Source organism: Phyllobates terribilis, unplaced genomic scaffold (genome assembly GCF_046119375.1).
Source record: "Phyllobates terribilis strain yellow unplaced genomic scaffold, ASM4611937v1 Scaffold_9__5_contigs__length_417890890, whole genome shotgun sequence".
Taxonomy (NCBI): domain Eukaryota; kingdom Metazoa; phylum Chordata; class Amphibia; order Anura; family Dendrobatidae; genus Phyllobates; species Phyllobates terribilis.
Window position 1 is genome coordinate 220,074,993 of NW_027362769.1, and position 17,633 is coordinate 220,092,625.

Below are 17,633 nucleotides of genomic sequence, written 5' to 3' on the forward strand. Positions count from 1 at the left end.
GCTGGTGGTTGTAGTCTTTGTGGCGGCGACCCGGTTCCGTGGCTCAGGGTGGTCAAACCAGTGGCGGAACTATTTATGTGGTTTTGATGTTTAAATGTCCGACTACGCCACCCGTGGATTGCGGTCAGAGTGAACCGCCGCTGCAGGGCAGACCGCTGAGGCTGGTGCTGTGGGTGCAGCAGAGCGTAGCATAACTCCCCACGGGAGGAGTATAGCCTCAGGGCAGTGTATGCGGAGGATGGGGGTGATGGTGCAGGGCAGCAGCAGTAACTACACGGAGTCAGTGATGCAGTCCAGGGCCTTTACTCACAGTTCTTATTATCCAGACCACGTCTGCAGGTAACGGCTGCCCACGTCGTACTGTGCTCACCAGGTGAGGGGCTCAGACAACTCCCAGATAACTTTGGAGCGCTTCACAGGACCCCCTTTGTGTGTCCTTTGTCTGGCCTTTCTTACCAACCCTTCTGTCCGGCTGCCTCGGGCCTCCTCTTGGTAAACTTGGCGCCAGTTTCCCTGAGCCTATGTGGTGCCTTCCTAGCGGGTGTAGGGAGGGGCTGCGCCACATAAAATGTCACAGCCTCCGGTTTCTAGCTGAGGGTCGTTTCCTGCCTCCACTAGTTTCGGGGACCGGTCTCCCTCTTTGGCCTGACCCCTCCATGCAGGTGGATTCGGGCGTGCGGTGGCGACTCGCCCGTCCGCACCCCTGGGATCCCATCATTCCTCGTTCCTGGAGCCTTCTCCGCTCCTCTTCCTTCCTTCTCCCTCTTCCAGGCCTGGGCCTCTGTTACTAGGCCCGCCTCCGGAGCAGAGCTCATGCAGAGCCCCTGCTCCCTGCCACTTCTGCTCAGACTTCTCTGCACTGAACTAAGATGGTGCCCACCTTTTATACTCCTGACGCGCCCCCTGGGACATATTCCTTTTTGAGGGGAATACCCGGCACCGGATCAGATGGGGGGTTGTAGTCTCCGAGCGGCTGTGACCCGGCCCGTGCCCAGGGCGTCAAGCTCAGTGTTATGTGGCAGTCCTACAGATGTTATTAAGAGTTCTTTTGTGTCGACTACGCCACCCGTTGTGATGCGGTCACTGTGGCCGCCGCTGCAGCAGGGTCCACTGAGGCTGATGGTGCAGGTGCAGCTTGAGATGGTATAACCCCCAACGGGTGGGGTATAGCCTCAGAGGGGACAGGCGCAGAGGATGGGGGTTGTGGTGGTGTAGTGCAGACGGCAGTGAAGACAGAGTCGGGTTGTGCAGTTAAGGGTGTTTACTTACTGCAGATGTTGTACTGGTCACTCCAGCTGCTAGTGACCACCCGAGCCGTGCTGCGTCCACCAGGTCCTGGATCCAGCCAACCCCCAAACAAGTCCGGAGCGTGGCCCTGAGCTCTCTTTCTGTCCCGTTCTCTGGCCGTCCCCACCAGTAATCCACCTAGGTCCAGCTCCCTCGGGCCTTCTGTTGGGACACCCTTGGCCCTGGGTTCCCTGACCCTTCATGTGGTGTGCCTTCGGGGTGGATGTGATGGGTGACCGTGGCAGACGCTGCCCACGGTCTCCGGTCTCTGGCTGGGGAATGTTTTTACCCCCACCAGCTTGGGTTCCGGTACCCTGATGCCGACTCTTCACCCGGTGCTTTTAGTTGGGATCTCAGAGTCCTTCTCTTCTGTGCTCTGGGTCTCTCTCTTTTCTCCTCTCTCACTCTGGGTCTTTGTCTTTCTTCTCTCCTCTGCTCCTGACTTGTTCTCTGCAGCTGACTGACTCTCTGCATCTGATCCTCTGCATCTGACCCTGATCTTAGTTGGTGCCCACCTTATATACACCCTCTATGTGTGAGCTCAGGTGACCAGCACCCAATGAGCTCCTAACTTTACCCAGGCTGCTCCCCCTATCTGCCCCTACACTACTTGGGATGTACCACCCCCCTCCCACTCCAGCCAGGAACAGACTCGGTCGTACCTGCACATTTCTAAGTGGGAGTACCGTCGGTCTGCTCCTCGGAAATGGGATGTGTGTAGTGCATGCAGCCTACCGAGCTCAGTTCCACACTCCATCCTTGCCCGGGAGTGGAATATCACACCTCTGGGTTGAGGTGCAATACTCCTGTAGCAGCCGAATCCTCAGGGTGCTACATTCCCCCCTGGTAAATCACAGCACGTCCTCGGGCTGTAAAGACAAAAACACCAAAACATACAAAAATTTTTTTTTTTTCATATAAACATAATAAAACATATAAAACATTATATATATAAAACTTTTCATAGAAACATTCTCGTCGTCTCTTGTTTCAGGTTCCTCCTCCGGACACTGTGCAACGTGTGTCCGGGAAAAGTGCGACAGTCTCTTAGAAAAACTGGTTTTACTATAAAACCGGTAGGGGGCGCTTTAGGACGCGCAACTATATACAGGGGAAGTTGGCCGCTCTCAGTCCTCGGCCAGGTAGAGGGAAGGGAATGGCTGCTCACAGTCCTCAGCCTGTGGGATTAAGGGGTTAACGGGTAAACAGTTCACTCAGCTGGTCCCAACGGGGACTATTTATAAGTATCAACAGTTTCTTTGGTACCCGGTCGGGTAACTATTTACATCACTTCTCTGCCGCACTCAACGGCGTCTTCCTCCTGCTCTTTGCTTACAGCTGGTTGTTACTTCAGACCCGTCCGGCCATGTGAGCTGGCTGAACAAGTCCTCCCCCAGGTGTGGCACCCTTGGTTTTACGGGTGCGGGCGCGGTGGTGGTGGCGCCCGGGTTGCCCAGGCCTTGCGGCCAGGCCTGGGGCACCTGGAAGGTGAAGGGCACCGTTAATACGGCGGCGCCCTGGGCTACCTGGCCTTGCGACCAGGCCGGAGGCTCCGCAGAGGTAGGGGGCGCTGTTGGTGTTGCGGCGCCCGGGAATTCTAGGCCCTGCGACCAGGCTGGTGGTACTTCCTGCTTGGTCACGCTCGGGGTCGAGGCGTGTGACGTCACAGGGGTCGCGGCGGCGGCTTCCGGTTGGGGCCTAGTCTGCGTCGGTGACATGGCGTTTTCGGGCACAGCAGGGGGACTTTCGGGCTCTGCGACGGGGAGCTGGGGCAGGTAAGCGGTGTCACGGCTTGGGGTATAGGCGTCCCCTTTACCTGCCTCCCTGCGTTCGGCTCCCTCCTCGGCGCCGTCTCCGGCCTTGGGTCCTCCCGCGCCATCCTCAGAGGCGGTCTCCTTCCTCATCTCGGCTGGCGTGCTCCGGGTCTTGGTTTCAGCTTGCGTCTTGGTTTCAGCTTGCTGGGCCATCTCCCGGCTCCATTCCGCCAATATCTCGCGCTGTACCCGGGCCATCCTCCGTGCGAGGCCCTCCAGGGCAGTCTGCGCACACTCCCGGTCTCGGGGGAGCTGTGCAAGGACCTCCACTAGGCCTAGTGGGGTCGTGGTGTCCAGCAGGCTCCTGACCAACGGGTCGGTGCTGCTCTGCTCTTCTTCCAGCAGGCTCCTGGCCAGCGGGCCGGTGCTGCTCTGCTCTCTGGACATCTCCGGGTGAGCTTCTCTGCTACTCCTCTCCAGACTTCTTGTCTCCGGGTGCGCTCGCTCCAGACTGCTCCAGGCGGCACCCATCTTCGCTCTCTTCTTTCGTCTCCTCCCACTTCGAGGGCGGTCCCGGGGCAACTCGGTGACTGTCAGCTCCAGGGGTAGTTCTTTCACGCTGACAGACACCTCCAGCATCACAGTCTCTGTTGGTGGGGGCGGTTTCCACTTTTGGCGCCATTTTCTGTCCTGGCCCACGATGGGAGGTGGCCTCTTGCCCTCCTTTGGCATGCCCATAATGGCGTCCGCTGCTCTTCCAAGGCGGGAAATCTGCGGTTTTGGCGGGAAGCGTCGCCCAGTGGCGGGAAACTCTGCAGATGGCGGGAACAAGTTGGAAATGGCGGACAATCGGCGGGAAACGACTGGTGATGGAGTCCGATGGCGTGGACCCTCCGGAACCGGCGGGAGACTTCTTTCTGAGGTAAACTTGCACTTTTCTTCAGGCACGCAGTACCCGGGTGTTGCGGGCACGTAATCCTGCCGACTACGCCAAAGTTGACGCGCCCCCTGGGACATATTCCTTTTTGAGGGGAATACCCGGCACCGGATCAGATGGGGGGTTGTAGTCTCCGAGCGGCTGTGACCCGGCCCGTGCCCAGGGCGTCAAGCTCAGTGTTATGTGGCAGTCCTACAGATGTTATTAAGAGTTCTTTTGTGTCGACTACGCCACCCGTTGTGATGCGGTCACTGTGGCCGCCGCTGCAGCAGGGTCCACTGAGGCTGATGGTGCAGGTGCAGCTTGAGATGGTATAACCCCCAACGGGTGGGGTATAGCCTCAGAGGGGACAGGCGCAGAGGATGGGGGTTGTGGTGGTGTAGTGCAGACGGCAGTGAAGACAGAGTCGGGTTGTGCAGTTAAGGGTGTTTACTTACTGCAGATGTTGTACTGGTCACTCCAGCTGCTAGTGACCACCCGAGCCGTGCTGCGTCCACCAGGTCCTGGATCCAGCCAACCCCCAAACAAGTCCGGAGCGTGGCCCTGAGCTCTCTTTCTGTCCCGTTCTCTGGCCGTCCCCACCAGTAATCCACCTAGGTCCAGCTCCCTCGGGCCTTCTGTTGGGACACCCTTGGCCCTGGGTTCCCTGACCCTTCATGTGGTGTGCCTTCGGGGTGGATGTGATGGGTGACCGTGGCAGACGCTGCCCACGGTCTCCGGTCTCTGGCTGGGGAATGTTTTTACCCCCACCAGCTTGGGTTCCGGTACCCTGATGCCGACTCTTCACCCGGTGCTTTTAGTTGGGATCTCAGAGTCCTTCTCTTCTGTGCTCTGGGTCTCTCTCTTTTCTCCTCTCTCACTCTGGGTCTTTGTCTTTCTTCTCTCCTCTGCTCCTGACTTGTTCTCTGCAGCTGACTGACTCTCTGCATCTGATCCTCTGCATCTGACCCTGATCTTAGTTGGTGCCCACCTTATATACACCCTCTATGTGTGAGCTCAGGTGACCAGCACCCAATGAGCTCCTAACTTTACCCAGGCTGCTCCCCCTATCTGCCCCTACACTACTTGGGATGTACCACCCCCCTCCCACTCCAGCCAGGAACAGACTCGGTCGTACCTGCACATTTCTAAGTGGGAGTACCGTCGGTCTGCTCCTCGGAAATGGGATGTGTGTAGTGCATGCAGCCTACCGAGCTCAGTTCCACACTCCATCCTTGCCCGGGAGTGGAATATCACACCTCTGGGTTGAGGTGCAATACTCCTGTAGCAGCCGAATCCTCAGGGTGCTACACTCCCTTCTCAATGCACCCAGGAACTGCTTCCTCCCTGCTCCTGCACTACAGGGTTCCCCTTCCTCAGTGTTCCCTCCCCCCACTCCAGCCAGGGACAGGGACTGTCGTGCCCATCTCAGGGGCATATTGGTCGCCCTGCCCCACGGCAATGTGGTGTAATGTATGCAGGTGTCTGGTCCTGATCCACACTCCATCCTTACCTGAGAGTGAGATATCACACCTCTGGGTGAGGTGCAATACCTCTGTAGCAACCGAGCCCTCAGGGTGCTACAGTTCCATTTATCTTCAGCCTAGGTGACGTATTGTGATACAGGGCCGTGATTTTGGCTATAAAAGGGTCCCCTAGACCCCTACCCCAAGCTTTTTAAGAGAATCATATATGGCGTGTCAGGAGACTCTATGGAATGCTTTCTCAGCATCCAGCGAGAGTATCTAATTACAAATTTTTAACTGCATCTAGCCCAGGAAATACTTTGTGCCTAGTAGCAGTGTCTGCTAGTCAGCGGATTATCCCGGCTGTTAAGCAAGCTACACCACCTGTAGTTTGGACACTTAATTTTTTCAAAGGAAATGCTTCGGGACCACGGGATACTCAGTGAAGAGCATCAGGAGGCACCCCAAGGCATAGGGGCTGGGACTGGCAGTAGGATGCCTTGCGGTGGACAGCCGAGCTCGATCCTTATAAAAGCTTTTTAACTGCAGCAACTTTAGTGGACGCTACTGGAGCTGGAATTACGCGGCTGCTGGCATGAGACTTGCCCTCCAATAGATCCTTGTAAATGGATTTAAAGTGTATTCATTCAAATTAGAGAGACAATTTAAATTAAAAAGCTTAGAGCTGCCTCCATCACAGGGGGGCTCGCTCGACCCACCAGCGGACAGGCACCAGTATTGGGAGAGGGGGGCTGGCCGTCAGGGTTCACCGCGGCTCTGGCACAAACCCGGCGACATGGAGGTGGCACGGGCAGGAGCGGACTGAACGTGTCGGCTTCTCACTTTTTGGATTTTAGAAGGGCATGACATGCCTATATCTGTGTCTCCCCCTCCTTTTACTCCTCCACCTCTTTTCTTTTCGCATGACTATATGTACTTGTCACTTTTCCATGTGTTAGTTGTGTCTTCTGAGCAGTTTGTCAGCTTTTGGACACCTTTGAAGGTGTTTTCTATGTGTTTCTATGTGTTTTTGTTTGCCTGCCATTGGTTTTAACGGTGTTCGAAGGTGTTCGACGAACAGTTTGGCGAACACACGGGTGTTCGACGAACCGAACTCGAACACTACGGGGGTGGCTCAACACTATTCAGGACCTGCTCACCAGGTTCTAGGGGACCAGCACGGGCGTGTTGGTTGAAGAGTCTTTCTTGCCTTTCTCTCACCTGGGCCAGGCTCCTCTCGACACTCTCCTGTACCTTCTTGTACTGCAGTTGCCTTTCCGTATCCCAGTCCGCGTCCGGGGAGGTGTCCTCAGGTGTCAGGACTCCCATCTCCAGGTCTACGGGCAGCTTACCTGGTCTGGCTCGCATCAGGTAAGCCGGGGTGTTTGTAGCATTCACCGGGATATGATTGTATGAGTCTACCAGGTCCGGCAGTTTTTCTGGCCACAGGCTGCGTTCCTCCAGGGGCAACGTCTTCAGGAGATCAATGACTATATTGTTCATTTTCTCACACATCCCGTTGGTTTGTGGGTGGTAAGGCGTTGTCCGAATCTTCTTACAGCCATAGAGGTTGCAGAACTCTTGGAAGATTTCAGCCTCGAACGCTGTACCCTGGTCTGTCAGGACCTGTCCCGGATACCCGTGTGGACGGCAGAAGTATTGCTGGAAGGCTCTGGCCGCTGTTTGGGCTGTCAAGTCCTTTACCGGGACCACCACTGAAAAACGGGAATAGTGGTCCACGATTGTCAGGGCATAGATGTATCCTGACCGGCTTGGAGCCAATTTGACGTGGTCCAGAGCTACCAGCTCAAGAGGCTGCATGGTGACGATGGGTCTCAAGGGTGTCTTCTGACTGGCACGGTCCTTCCTCCTTAGGTTACAAGGGCCACAGTCTCTGCACCACTTCTCTACAGCCCCTCTCATGCCGACCCAAAAGAACCGTCCTCTTAGCAGGAACTCCAGTTTCTTCCAACCGAAGTGCCCCGCTCTGTCATGGTAAGCCCCCAGGACCATAGCTGCATCCCGCCTTGGAACCACGACTTGCCAGGTCAGCTCGTGCGTCCGGTGGTTGACAAGCCTTCTGCACAGCTTGCCTTCGTAGAGGAACAGCTTGCTCTTCTCTTTCCATAGCTGCTTGGCTTCCTCTGGAGCATCCGGATCTATGCAGGCATCTTCCTGGGTCAGCAGATCTTTCACCAGGTGGATTGCAGGGTCACTATCTTGGGTCTCGGCCCAGCTGTGGTGAGGTAGGGGATTGATCATAACGGTGGTTAAATCTTCCTCCTTCACGCGGTGGGAGTATTGAGCGACTCCGTACCGGTGAAACACGGGGAGTTCTACCTCCTCCAGCTCTTCTGGGTCTTCGTCCCCTTCAGGTAAGTGAGGCATCCTCGATAGAGCATCAGCGTTGGCATTGGTTTTGCCTGCCCGGTACTTGATCACAAAGTCATAATTGGAGAGACGGGCCATCCACTGCTGTTCCAGGGCACCCAGTCTTGCATTGTCCAGGTGTGTCAACGGGTTGTTGTCCGTGTACACGGTGAACTTTGCGGAGGCCAGGTAATGCTTGAAGCGTTCCGTTACGGCCCACACCACCGCCAAGAATTCTAGCTTAAAGTAGCTGTAATTCTCCGGGTTCCTCTCGGTGGGCCTCAGCTTCCGGCTGGCGTACGCGATCACCTATTCTCTGCCCTGTTGGTTTTGGAACAGTACGGCTCCCAGTCCCACATTACTGGCGTCTGTGTGGAGAATAAAAGGCTGGCTATAATCAGGGTAGGCCAGAATCTCATCCCCCGTGAGGGCCATCTTCAACTGGCGGAAGGACTCCTCTTCCGGTTTATCCCACTTGAAGGGTGGCTTTTGACTTCTGGACTTAGACTGTCCTATCAGGAGATCCTGCATAGGAGCTGCCATCTTAGTGAACCCGGGGATGAACCTACGGTAGTAGCCTACCAACCCGAGGAACTGCCTCACTTCTTTGATGTTCGAGGGGCTTGGCCAGCTCTTGATTGCCGTGACCTTGTCAGGGTCGGGGGCTACTCCTTCCGCACTTACCACGTGCCCTAGGTACTGGACCTTCGGTTTCAACAGGTGACACTTTGATGGTTTCACCTTCAGGCCATAGCCTGCCAGGGCTTCGAACACCTCGGCCAGGTGCTTTAGATGGTCCTCGTAAGTCTTCGAATAGACGATCACGTCGTCCAGGTAAAGGAGGACCGTCTCGAAGTTTCGGTGCCCTAGACAGCATTCCATCAGCCTCTCGAAGGTCCCTGGTGCATTGCAGAGCCCGAAGGGCATACAGTTGAATTAGCTCAGTCCCATCGGGGTGGTGAAGGCGGTCTTCTCCTTGTCAGCCTCTGCCACAGGAACCTGCCAGTACCCGCTAGTAAGGTTCAAAGTAGAAAAGAAGTTAGCTGATTTTAGTGCGGCTAAAGACTCCTCTATTCTAGGCAGCGGGTATGCGTCTTTATGGGTGATACGGTTGATTTGTCTATAGTCTACGCACATTCTCATGGTGCCATCTTTCTTTTTCACCAGAACCAAGGGGGCTGCCCAGGGGCTACAGCTATCTCTAATGACCCCAGCTTCTTTCATTTCTCTTAGCATGCCCTTTGCGTTCTGATAATGTGCAGGGGGTACAGGTCTGTGTCTCTCTTTTATTGGTGGGTGGCTCCCTGTGGGGATGTGGTGTTCTATCCCTTTTACTCTTTCGAAGGCCAGCGGGTGCTTACTAAAGACTCTCTCGTACTCCTGTACCACCCGGTAGACTCCTTGTTTTTGGTGCAGGGGAGTGGAGTCAGCACCCACATTGAGTTTCTGGCACCAGTCCTCCTTTTGTTTCTGGGAGCCATTACCCTCCGCCTGTGGAGATGGAGGCAAGGGTTCCACGGCCCTGATAGCTTTGTGTTCGACAGCAAACGGTTTGGCAAGTGTAGCATACCTGGGTAAGTGTACCTCCCTCTCCCCAATGTTGAGAATGCAGACGGGCACCCTCCCATGACGGACATCAACCACCCCCCGGGCTGTCAAAATGGTGGGCCTGCTGTCTGAGTACACGGGTTCTACCATGGCTTGGTAGTCTCTACCTCTCAACCCGATTGCAGTCCGACACCAGATCATCATTTCACTTTTGGGAGGCATGGAAATGGGGAATGGGTCACTCAGTCTTACGCTACCGATCTCACCACCAGACAGTTCTACCTGCTGCCGTCTCATCAGGGCTTTTATCTCCTTGTTGAGGACTCTTTGTTGGCTGGAACTAGCATTCACCTCCACCTGTTGTAGAATTACAATTACCTCTGAAAGACAATTTTCAATCACGTTAGTACCCACAGTTATTTTAGGGTGACTTTCACGACGGTCAATGTCCACAATAATCACTCCCTGTGCCGGTAGTTCAACTTTACCAATTTTAATGGTCATCTCCTTGAACCCCATCTGCGGCACGGGTAAGCCATTACTGGCGATGATGCTCAAGTTACTGTCTGGATACCGTGTGATATCAGCATCAGTCCAATTCTGCTTAAAAAGTACATAAGGGATAGTGGTTACTTGCGACCCGGTATCCAGCAAGGCGCTCATGGGGATACCGTCCAGCACCACGAGTAAAACCGGGCGCCCCCCAACGTACTTATCATGCCAATTATAAGGGCCTGGTGATCTTATGCCTGGGGGTTGGCCCTCTGCCCCAGGTTGGACCCGTTTAAATTACAGTACCTGGAAATGTGTCCGGGCTGGTTGCATCGACGGCAAATGGGCTGTCCATCCTCTGCGTAGCGGTCTGTGGGCCTCCCTCGGAACGACGGGATCCTTCTCTGTCGACGCCACGGGACATCCTCCGGACTTGAAGCCAACTCGATGGGTCTTGACGGGTCCACTTGTAACGCCTGGACGGTCCTGGTCAACGCCACGACGCTCCTGGTCAGCTCCTGGACTTGGTGGTGCAGATCTTTCGATGGGGCTTGGTTCAGGGCCTGTGCATCAGCCCCCACAGAGTCCATAGGGGAGGGAGCTGATTCCTGGTGGTAGGTGAGAGCAGGATGCCGGGAGTTTATAGCGCCACTGGTTGCGGGTTCACGGAGCACCCTTATGGCCCTGTCCTTAAATTGGGCAAAGGTCAGATCAGGGTTCTGAAAGAACATGAGGCGGAGCTGGGCCGTGTGGGCGCTAGACAGCAGACCTTCTATGAATTGTTCTGTTAGCAGCTTATCCGTTTCCTGCACGCTGCCAGGGTCAGTTTGTTTGATGGCCCTCAAGACTTCCTGCAAATTTAGGGCATAGTCTCTGATGCTGTCCTGTGCCCGCTGCTTACATCCATAGAACCGCATTTTAATTTCTGCTGAGGTACGGGTATCAAAGGTACCTCGCAGTCGGGCCAGAATGTCCTTCACAGTCCTTTTCTCCTCAGTGGGCCATGACGTTACCTCCCGCTGGGCTGCGCCAGTTAACTGCCTCGTCAGTATGCTGACCTTCTGTTCCTCTGACTCCGCGCGGAGTCCTGAAGATGGCGTCCGATGGCGGGAAAACGGCTGAAGATGGCGGGAACCGATGGAAGATGGCGGGAGACGGCGTGGAAATGGCGGGAAACTTCACTCAGGTAAGTGCAAAGTCTTTTCTAGGCACGCAATACCCGTTTGGGGCGGGTTGGTCACAATCGCCAAAGCTGACTCGCCCCCTGGGCCGTGGGGCACTCGGAGCCGGGCAATAGGGAGACGATGGGGGGTAGTAGTGGCAACCCGGTTCCGTGGCTCAGGGTGGTCAGACCAGTGGTAGTTTGCTACGTGCTGTTGATAATGTCCGACTACGCCACCCGTGGATTGCAGTCAGTGCGAACTGCCGCTGCAAGGCAGACCGCTGGGGCTGATGGTGTGTGCAGCTGGGGTAGTGTGACTCCCCACGGGAAGAGTGCGGCCCCAGGGCAGTATAGTAGAAGATGGGGGTGATGGTGTAGGGCGTCCCAGTACCATTAGTGCTGGAGGAGCAAGGAGCACACAGACAACAGGTTGCAGTCCAGGGTCTTTACTAGAACAGGTGAACTGACCCACAAACAGTCCCGGCTAGGAGGGGACCTGGATGTCTGAGAGCAAATGGGAAGTTGGCCCTGGTCAGGGTGAGGGTGTAGGCCTACCGTGCTCTCTGCGCTCCTTCTGGCTATCTCCTCCTTATAGGGTAACAGCCCACGTTCCCGAGCTCACCGTGTCCTCTCGCCTGTATGGCTTGCAACGTGGGTCCCTTTTTACTCCCGGCCTGGTACGGCTTTGCTGGTCCCTTCTGCTGTGGCGGAGCCTCCGGGCTTCTTAGGCCAAGGAACATACAGTCCCCTGAGGACTGGTTATCTGCTGTAGGACGTGGAATCCTCACAGCCTCAGACACCAAAGTCTGGTAAATTTGGGTCTTTGTCTGCCAGGACAGGTGTACTTCACCTCTTGTCCCTGGCTTGTGGCTCTCCTACCACCACAAGTCCTCTTAGGGTGCAATACAGCTGTCTCTCCCTGCTCTGGGACACCTCTCAGTCCTGAGACAGGTCGTCCAGTTCTCCCTAACCCTGCCCCCAGTTCCAGCTTTTATAGGGGCAGCCTGCTCCCCCTACTGGCCTGAGACAGGAGGTATTGCATGCTAATGTTCCCCTGACCAGAGAACCTCCCCTTTGCTCTCAGACACAGCTTTATGACATTTGTGGCATCCAGGCCAGGGTGACACAGTTGCAGCGGCCGAAAAACTGCAATTCTGGCGTTCTGATTTTTTTTCTCATGACGCCGTTTACCATTCGGAATAATTTACTTTATATTTTGATAAATCACACTTTTACAAAAACAGCGATAATAAAGGTGTATTTTTTATTTCTTCATTTTTAATGGAGGGAACAGGGGAGTGATTTGAAGTTTTATATATTTTTTAAAACATCTTTTTTCACTTTTCACTGTATTTGTTAATCCTGTTAGGGGACTTGAACCTGTGTTTGTCTGATCTCTTGTGCTATATATGTGGCACCCCAGGGGTCTGGTTTCCACAGTAATAGCAGTATTACGTCTGTGAGCAGGTGGGAGGTCTCCTGGGCAGGAATCCTAAGCATGCCACACCTCCTGCCCAGTCCTGGGAGGGGAAGAACTTCCCCTACATAAACTGGGGCTGAGGCAGGGTTAGGGAGAGGAGTTCCAGACAGAGACAGAGTCTGGTCTGGACACGCAGAAACAGGGACAGATAGACATCAGGAGCTCTGTAGGAGCCAAGGAGAAGCGCCAGGGGCTGGAGCTGTGCAGAGCTCGCCCTGGGAGAAGGTACTAAAACCGGACACAGGAGTCCGAGGCTGTGGGGACTAAGATATACCCAGCAGCAGAATCCATCCGGCAGGGGATTCCAGGTCCTCTGGCCATAAAAGCCCGGAGGCTCAGTCACAACGAAGGGACCAGCACCGCCATCCCGGAGCGGAGGCTAACAGGAGGCCCCAGGTCACCAGCCATACGGGTGAGCACCACACGGTATACCCAGGGACGTGGGCTACTTGTAACCGCCGAAAGCAGGGTAGCCAGGAAGGGTACAGACTAACGGGAAGGCCTACAACTCCACCTGGCCAGGGGAACTCCGGCTTACTCGCAGACTAACCAGGCCCCAACTACTAGCCAGTACTCCCGGGGGAATTTGCCTTGTACCATCAGTAAAGGCCCTGAACTGTACCCTCGCGTCTCCGTGCTTCCTTGTCGCACCGTTAGTGCTGGGACATCCACACCATCACACCCAACATCACCCACATCCGCTGCCCTGAGGCCATACCTCTCCCGTTGGGGGTTATATCAACATTGCTGCACACCTATACCACCGGCCTCAGCGGTCTGCCCTGCAGCGGCGGTTTCATAACCGCATTCAACGGGTGGCGTAGTCGGACACTAATACCATCATACCAATAACTGCCACTTAGTTTGACCACCCTGGGCGCGGACCGGGTCACCGCCACCCGAAGACTACTACCCCCATCGGATCCGGCTCCGGGTATCCCCCGCGCGCACGCGCGCCGCACTACAGCACTGGCCCAGGGGGTGAGTCATATACAGCAATGCCACAGCGTTGCAGTATATAGGAGAAATTACGGTCTCCTATGAACACCAGCTACAGGCTGACTTACACTGAAGTACAGTGATGACAAACCCAGGGGTCTTCAGCAGACCCCTGGCTGTCATGGTTATACATCAGTGTCTCGCAATCGAGTCAAAGGATCACCGATAAGGGGATACAACAGCGCACCCCCTGCATTAAATGCCATTGTCACAGATTGACAGCGGCATTTAACAGGTTAACAGCCACTGATGAAGCATCGCACGACCCGTGGCTATTAGAGGCAGTTGATGGCTGAATATAACAGTCATCATCTACTCAGAAAGGCAGGGAGCCTTCTTATGATGGACATTGTCCGCCATATATCGTTAAGGGGTTAATGCTGATTAAATCCTTAACTTTCTTGTGGAAACCCGTTGCTGAAATTGTATACCAATGAGTCGCAAGTACAGTGGGCCAGAGCATTTATTCCCATATCTAATACTGATATAAATATAATATATATATATATATATATATATAAATACAAACCAAAGAAACCTGACACCTCCTAGTGTGAACTGTTGCCAGCTGCTGTAACTATAAAATATATCAAAAGAATGCAGCAGCACTCCATGTGGCCAAGATACATCTTAACAATAAAAATATTAGATCTAAACTGTTTTGCTCAGCAACAAGTACTTACAAAAAACGAAGGTTTTTAGCGCATAAATTGGCCAATTCATGTGTGCCCATCAACCACGGCAAGGTAACCTCCCCCTGATGGGTAACTACTCTGCCTTCCATGCCACTTTTCGGCTACAAGCCTACAACTAAACGGACAAACATGTCTTCTTCTGGGCTAAAACACCTACATTTAAAGGGCAAGCAGAGCTGTTTATATAACACCTGCTGGTTAATGGGAGGAGTGCAGAATCAGGTAAGACGCTGAGCCCGCACTAAACCGGGCACATGTCAGCTGATTTATACAGCTAACATGTGCTTGAAACAGCCGCGGATGGAATTGCGATCCACCCGCGGCTGTTATCTAGTTAAATGCCGGTATCAATCTTTGAAAGCGGCATCTAACAGTGCCGCGCCAGAAGTGCGTCACTTACCCCGCCCATTGGTGACCCCATCACATGATCGCGGGTCACAGATGGGTTGGCATGATAACCCAGGGTCTGCAGCAGACCCCTGTGGTTGTCACGCCCAGTGGTCGGCGCTCATAGCAAGTGAGCAAATCTGCTACATACAGGCGATCTGCTCATCGCCTGTATGTAGCAGAGCCGATCAGGCAAGTGCTGCTTCTAGTCTCCCATGGAGACTATTGAAGCAAGCAGAAAATAAAAAAAATATATATTAAAAAAAATATATACAGTACAGACCAAAAGTTTGGACACGCCTTCTCATTTAAAGATTTTTCTATATTTTCATGACTATGAAAATTGTACATTCACACTGAAGGCATCAAAACTATGAATTAACACATGTGGAATTATATACTTAACAAAAAAGTGTGAAACAACTGAAAATATGTCTTATATTCTAGGTTCTTCAAAGTAGCCACCTTTTGCTTTGATGACTGCTTTGCACACTCTTGACATTCTCTTGATGAGCTTCAAGAAGTAGTCACCGGAAATGGTTTTCACTTCACAGGTGTGCCCTGTCAGGTTTAATAAGTGGGATTTCTTGCCTTATAAATGGGGTTGGGACCATCAGTTGTGTTGTGCAGAAGTCTGGTGGATACACAGCTGATAGTCCTACTGAATAGACTGTTAGAATTTGTATTATGGCAAGAAAAAAGCAGCTAAGTAAAGAAAAACGAGTGGCCATCATTTCTTTAAGAAATGAAGGTCAGTCAGTGCGAAAAATTGGGAAAACTTTGAAAGTGCCCCCAAGTGCAGTTGCAAAAACCATCAAGCGCTACAAAGAAACTGGCTCACATGAGGACCGACCCAGGAAAGGAAGACCAAGAGTCACCTCTGCTTCTGAGGATAAGTTTATCCGAGTCACCAGCCTCAGAAATCGCAGGTTAACAGCAGCTCAGAATAGAGACCAGGTCAATGCCATACAGAGTTCTAGCAGCAGACACATCTCTTCAACAACTGTTAAGAGGAGACTTTGTGCAGCAGGCCTTCATGGTAAAAAAGCTGCTAGGAAACCACTGCTAAGGACAGGCAACAAGCAGAAGAGACTTGTTTGGCCTAAAGAACACAAGGAATTGACATTAGACCAGTGGAAATCTGTACTTTGGTCTGATGAGTCCAAATTTGTGATCTTTGGTACCAACCACCGTGTCTTTGTGCGACGCAGAAAAGGTGAACGGATGGACTCTACATGCCTGGTTCCCACCGTGAAGCATGGAGGAGGAGGTGTGATGGTGTGGGGGTGCTTTGCTGGTGACACTGTTGGGGATTTATTCAAAATTGAAGGCATACTGAACCAGCATGGCTACCACAGCATCTTGCAGCGGCATGCTATTCCATCCGGTTTGCGTTTAGTTGGACCATCATTTATTTTTCAACAGGACAATGACCCCAAACACACCTCCAGGCTGTGCAAGGGCTATTTGACCAAGAGGGAGAGTGATGGGGTGCTACGCCAGATGACTTGGCCTCCACAGTCACCAGACCTGAACCCAATCGAGATGGTTTGGGGTGAGCTGGACCGCAGAGTGAAGGCAAAAGGGCCAACAAGTGCTAAGCATCTCTGGGAACTCCTTAAAGATTGTTGGAAGACCATTTCTGGTGACTACCTCTTGAAGCTCATCAAGAGAATGCCAAGAGTGTGCAAAGCAGTCATTAAAGCAAAAGGTGGCTACTTTGAAGAATCTAGAATATAAGACATATTTTCAGTTATTTCACACTTTTTTGTTAACTATATAATTCCACATGTGTTAATTCATAGTTTTGATTCCTTCAGTGTGAATGTACAATTTTCATAGTCATGAAAATACAGAAAAATCTTTAAATGAGAAGGTGTGTCCAAACTTTTGGTCTGTACTGTATATATAAACGTTTAAGTCACCCCCCTTTCGCCCTATTCAAAATAAAACAATAAAAAAAAAACACATACACATATTTAGTATCGCCACTTTCAGAATCTCCCGATCTATGAATAATATCAATATCTAACTTTTTTTTTTAGCAAACTTTGAATTTTTTTTCACCACTTAAATAAAAAAGAACCTATATATGTTTGGTGTCTATGAACTCGTAATGACCTGGAGAATAATAATGGCTGGTCAGTTTTAGCATTCAGTGAACGTCGGAAAAAAAACAGCTGTGGAATTACACTTTTTTTCAATTTCACTGCACTTGGAATTTTTTTCCAGTTTCCAGTACATGAAATGGTAAAACCAGTGATTTCATTCAAAAGTACAACTCGTCCCGCAAAAAATAAGCCCTGACATGTCCATATTGACCAAAAATGAAAAAAGTTATGGCTCTGGGAACAAGGGGAGCAAAAATGGAAAATTCTCCGGTCATTAAGGGGTTAAATAGAGGGCTAAAATGATGCAATGTTAGCTTTCAGATAACAGTTTCTCATATTTTCTGTCTATTCTATTGTAGTTTGGCTTTTACAGGTTCCAATTTTACACCAAGGGAAACTTGATGATCCAAGGCAAAAATCAATGGATCTTTTCAGGATTCACTGTCAGACAGTTGAAAACAGGTTCAGCATAGCTGGCACTATTAAACCTATGATGCAAGTGTGAACAGAGCCTTTAATATGGAAATGTATTAGAAAAATAAAAATACAATGTAAACAAATGTGACAATCCTATTTTTTTTTACAGCTATATCTACCGTGCTACCCTCTATAGCAAAGACATGCACTGATAAAACAGGTATTATGCATGTATTCTTAACCCTTTAAGGGCACATTAGCTTAAAAGGAGTCTGTCAGCTACTTTTTCCTTATTACACCAATAGTAGTGCGAAGTAAGACTATGAGAGAGGTAATTTAAGTGTAAAATTGTACTTTCATCCCATATGCTAATGAGGTCACAAGTGTCTAGTGGGTGTTCCCAAACCAGGTTAGTGCTTAAAGAGGTTGTCCACTACTTTTAGGATAGGCCATCAATGTCTGATTGGCCCCGGCCTGACACCCGGCACCCCCTTCGATCACCTGTTATTGGTGTTGGCTGAGGCCGCCGGACGGAAGTACACACTTGCC